This window comes from Helianthus annuus, chromosome 16 (genome assembly GCF_002127325.2).
Source record: "Helianthus annuus cultivar XRQ/B chromosome 16, HanXRQr2.0-SUNRISE, whole genome shotgun sequence".
Classification (NCBI taxonomy): Eukaryota; Viridiplantae; Streptophyta; class Magnoliopsida; order Asterales; family Asteraceae; genus Helianthus; species Helianthus annuus.
This window is the reverse complement of record NC_035448.2, coordinates 92185821-92191283: the sequence shown is the minus strand read 5'-3', so window position 1 is coordinate 92191283 and position 5463 is coordinate 92185821. Positions and strand designations below refer to the sequence as shown.

The following is a 5463-nucleotide window of genomic DNA, read 5'->3' as shown; positions in this document are numbered from 1 at the left end:
TCCTTCAATGCCCATAGGTATTGGATGGCGGGGATCCAAACTCTTTGACCCCCTCATAAGTTAACTACTATTAATACTATAACCCGGCTATTTAGGACTGTATCACTGCTGACTCAGACTACTTAGCCGAGGGTAACGTCACCGCCAAAAGCGGGGCCTACCATAATTTGCATTAATAACTTAATTCATTATCTTTCAATAATCCGACCCTTTAGGATTGTATCCTTGCTGACTCAAACTACTGGGTTGAGGGTAACGTCGCCTTCAAAAGAGGGGCCTACTACAATAACTAAGATAATCTCTTAGACAAGTGCAAAAGTGCGAAAATAATCAAAGGTTATACTAATACACGTGTCGGATCCAAGTGATTCATCTTGTCTATCTGTTTTTATTTTATTTTTATTTTCAGCATTTAGTTAGTTTTTATTTTTCTTAGTTTAAAACATTTTTCTAACTTTTTGATTTGATTAGACGTTGAGGATAAACCGGTATTAAAAGCTCTTGTGTCCTTGGACGACCTCGGTATCTTACCAACACTATACTACGTCCACGATGGGTGCACTTGCCCATATGTGTGTTTAGTGTTAGTGAATATCGTGTTTTATAAATTTAAAACTTGGCAAAAAGTGTAAAAAGGGCTTAAATATATATCTAAAAATATAACACACTGACACGCATCAAGTTTTTGGCGCCGCTGCCGGGGACACAAGGATTTTAAGAAAGTTAGGAATCAACGGCCTAATCATATTTTTTATTTTTCTTTAATTTTTTTTGGAGTTTCAGCTTCTGCAGAGCTCAGCACGGGGCCGTGCCTGGTCGGACACGGGCCGTGCTCAGCAACGTTACTGGCAGTTTTTGTTTTTCAAGTTACAGAAGGCTGACCACGGGGCCGTGCCGGTGCAACACGGGGCCGTGTCCAACTTCCAGTAACTGGGATCTGAAAAACAATCACTGTAATTCCGACCACGGGACCGTGTTCGCTCAACACGGGGCCGTGGTGAACCTTCTGACCAACATTCTTTTCTGTTTTTATTGCAGGACTTGGAACCCGACGCCATCCTCACGTAGTGTATGAGCTCCAGTTCCAATAAAGACATAAAGGAACCGCTAGAAGAACCCGAACGCTTTCTCAGAAAAAGGTTAAAAGCCAAAAACCAAGAGAAGGTTTCGGGTGATCCACCCCCAATGGCGGACCAACGTACCCTTATGGATTATCTACGGCCCACCGTAGGTAATCTAGGCGCCGCTATCAATGCTCCGAATGTCGAAGCCAATAACTTCAAACTTCGACCGCATTTGATACAAATGCTCCAAAACTCCGCAACCTTCCACGGGCTTGCGGACGAGGATCCTCATCTACATATAACTAATTTCTTAGAAATATGTGATACCTTTCGGATCAATGGAGCATCAAACGACGCCATCCGCCTCCGTATGTTTCCATTCTCACTAAAAGACCGAGCAAAAGCTTGGCTCAACACCCTCCCAGCTGGATCGGTAAACACCTGGGATGAACTAGCCCAAAAGTTTCTATATAAGTATTTCCCTCCTTCTAAAACTGCTAAATTAATGGCTGAAATTAATACATACTCACAAGAGGACGGGGAATCCTTATATGAAACTTGGGAAAGGTTCAAGGAGCTATTACGCAAGTGTCCCCATCACGGCCTAGCAATATGGCAACAAGTATCTACTTTCTACAATGGATTGTTGCCACACACTAGGCAGACACTTGATTCTAGCTCCGGGGGACTTTTAGGTAATCGACGCCCACACGAAATATATAATCAGATTGAGGAAATTGCTCAAACCAATTTTCAATGGCACACTCCCCGGGGAAATAAGTCTATCGCCCCGGGCGCCCATAAGGTCGACGAAAGCACCTCTTTACAAGCCCAAATCGAGGCCCTTTCTTCAAAAATAAAAAAATTAGAAATGACAAAAACAGTCTCGGTTATGGCTTGTGAAGGGTGTGGTGGGTCACATGAAAATTGGAGTTGCATGAAAGAAACGGACGATCAACAAGAAATGGTAAACTACAATGATAATAGACCTAGGCCGTCGGGTCCTCCAACGGGAACTTACAACCAAGGATGGCGAAACCACCCAAACCTTGGTTGGAGGGAAACCGGCAATAGTAGTAACCAACAAACCCAACGAACAAACTTTCAGCAATCAAGAAATGAGTCACAAAATTTCACTCAACAACAAGGTGGACGAGAAAGGCTCGAAGATACTATATCTCGCCTCGTCTCCGACACTGATAAGAAAAACTCGGAGAGATTTCTACAATTAGAATCTAATTTTAGGAATCAACAAGCTAGCATTCAAAACATAGAAAAACAAATAAATGAACTAGCACAAAATTTTTCCGAGAGACCGCAAGGCGCATTACCTAGCAATACCGAAACAAACCCAAAGGCGCAAGTTCACCTCATCACACTACGAAACCGCACCGTGGGGCCTGCAGAAGTACCTCCACCAACGGAAGAAACAATGCCAACACATCTGCAAGAAAAGAACTCTCCCCCATCACCAGAGCCTACCAAGGCTCCTCGAGTTCCGTACCCCGGTAGGTTAATTCGTCAAAAGACCAATGAGCAGTTCGCAAAATTCGAAAGTCTGTTAAAACAGTTGCATGTCAATATTCCTTTTATCGAAGTCCTAACCCAAATGCCCAAATATTCTAAATTTATGAGGGACTTCCTTACACATAAAAAGAAAATTGAAAATTTGCAATTAGTTAATTTAGGCGAAGAATGCTCTGCCCTCGTACTCAATAAACTACCCCAAAAGAAAATCGATCCCGGAAGTTTCACGATTCCATGCTCAATAGGGGAATCACCAGTTCGCAATGCCTTGGCCGACTTAGGGGCTAGCATTAACCTCATGCCCTCATCGATGTTCAAAAGGCTTGGCTTGGGAACCACGAGCCCTACAAAAATAAGCATACAACTCGCTGATCGATCAGTCAAGTTCCCACAAGGTGTCATCGAGAATGTCTTGGTAAGGGTAAGCAGATTCGTTTATCCAGTTGACTTTGTCATACTCGACATGGAGGAAGACACCGAGGTCCCCCTTATCCTAGGAAGACCCTTCCTTGCCACAGCACAAGCAGTGGTAGACATGAATGACGGGACACTGACTTTGAGATATGGGGACGATGAGGTGAAGTTCGGAGTTGGGAAGAAAATAGAGGACGACGACCCGGTCAATTACATGAAGGTTATTGATTCAAGCTTGGATGCCGCTCTCCGACGGTGTAACTTGGGAAGCAAGGCACTCCACTCAGAAGATATATAACCGGGAATCGGGTCTAGCCAAGGACCCTTATAAACGTGGCGCACCACGGAGGCATTCCGCGGATCTATCCTTAGTTTAGTTTAGTTTAATCTTTTAGTTTTTGCAGAATAAAACACACTCATGGTGGTAATGGATGAAAAAGGGAACGAGGAAAATGGAACCATGCACGAAGAACAGAGCAACCCGACAAAAATCTCCATCACAGAAGGCTCAACACGGGCCGTGCCAAACCAACACGGCCCCGTGCTGAGCCCCTGCAGAAAATCACCCAGTTCAGGTAACTGGACACGGGCCGTGTTCAGCGGACACGCCCCCGTGTCCAGGCTTCTGTTTCAATTCTGAAATTTTTGTTACTGGCACTTGACCACGGGGCCGTGCCCGGTGAACACGGGGCCGTGTCCAGGATGCCAGTAACATAAATCTTTGCTTTTTAACCCACTTTTATACATTCTAATCAACCAAAAACATTATTTTTGGACACATTGAGGACAATGTGTAATTTAAGTGTGGGGGGGATGCTAAAACCTTGAAATTTTGCAAAATCCTAAACACAAGCCTTACACAAAACTCTATTGGAACCGCTAAACACCCCAAATTTTTTTTTCAAAAACTTTTTCATTTTTTTTACTTGTCTTAGTTTAAGTTGGGAATAACAAGTTCTAAAAAGGTTATATTTTTACAAGTTTACAACCGATAGCGTCGTGATAAAAAAGGAACCAACATAAGAAAATTATGAAACGGTATAACAAGTCTAGTTAAAAATTCGATTATATATGCTTGGTCACATTAAAAACCCATTCCCACAAAAGTGAGTTTTGAGCCTTTATTGAGCATAAAAATACACATATTTAGATTAAATGCTCATTTTTCGTTTCTTGTGTGAATAGCCGCTCGGTCCTTACAAAACTAGAACTTGCCACGACGATACATTCCCGGTCCTTACCAACTTAAACCCAAGTAAGTAAATGATGGAGGCATTAGGACTAACCATTTTTTCTTTCAAAACCATTATTTTTCATTTTTTTTTACCTACCCAAAATCCCCCTAGATAGCCCCTTTGAGCCTAAACCTTTCATTTCATTACCCCAAAACCCTTTTTACCCACCAAAACACCTTTTTATTTATTTTTATTTTAGTAACAAGTTCGCTTTTTCGTAAACTCACCTTTTTATGTGACGACTGAAAAAAAAATAAAAAAAAATAATAAATTTGATGATGAAGTCAAAAACAAACAAAAGCTATAAAAGCTTGTTTGGAGAAATACTTCAAAATAAAAAGTCACTAAAAATAAGGTACTTCACGAAAACCGACGCTTGTTACGATTTTCGCCCTTTTTACTAACCACTAACCAACCACCCACCTTTAAACCCAAGCCTTCACCCAAAAGTCCTCTTGATATTTACAAAGGTAAAAAGTTAAAAAGGAGGAGGATTGATTGCTTGGCAAGCCTATGGAAAACGTAAGTTCCGTGCCGCTCTCGAGTGATTCACTAAAATATACACCTTCGGCCGAGTGTTGAGTGATCTCCCGTGAGGTATGTGAACTTGTATATAAATGGAATTTTAATAAGGCATGTTATGCCCAAATAAGTAATTCATCTTATGAAAAGTTCAAAATAAATCATAACGAATAGGATTGTAAATAAATAAAAATAAAACCTATAAAAACCTTGGATTCCCGACACTCTAGGACAAGCTAAAAAAAAAAAACTTCTCTTCTACCTATTCCATTTGGGAGTGTAAGCCACATTTAAAGAGTTTTGCTTGAGGACAAGCAAAAGTTCAAGTGTGGGGGTATTTGATGTGTGTAAAATGCAACATATAAATCACATCAATTTAGGCATAAAACTAACCCTTTTTAAGTACTAATGTTGGAAAAAGAGTGTTTTTGTCTTCCTTTTGTATTTTCAGGATGAAATGAGCTCAAAATCACAAAAGAAGCAAAAAGACAGCTAATTCTACCATAAATACAAGAAAAGGAACAAAAGTGGACTGCCCGGACCCTCAACAGCACCTCCCAAGGCAAAGGAGAAGAAACAGAGTCTGAACACGCCCCGTGTCCAGCGAACACGGGGGCGTGCCCAGGAAGCAGCAGAAAAGACAAACCAGTAGAAGCTTCCATTGCCCACCACGGGGCCGTGTCCAGCGAGCACGGGGGCGT

The 5463-nt window shown here is 41.7% G+C and overlaps 1 non-coding gene across 1 annotated transcript; it reads right to left on the bottom strand.

Moving 5' to 3' along the window:
- Window positions 1–1563: 1563 nt before the first annotated feature.
- On the bottom strand, window positions 1564–1670 carry LOC118488678. Its single transcript, XR_004885222.1, has one exon. It is a non-coding gene; the product is annotated as a small nucleolar RNA R71 (small nucleolar RNA).
- Window positions 1671–5463: the final 3793 nt, after the last annotated feature.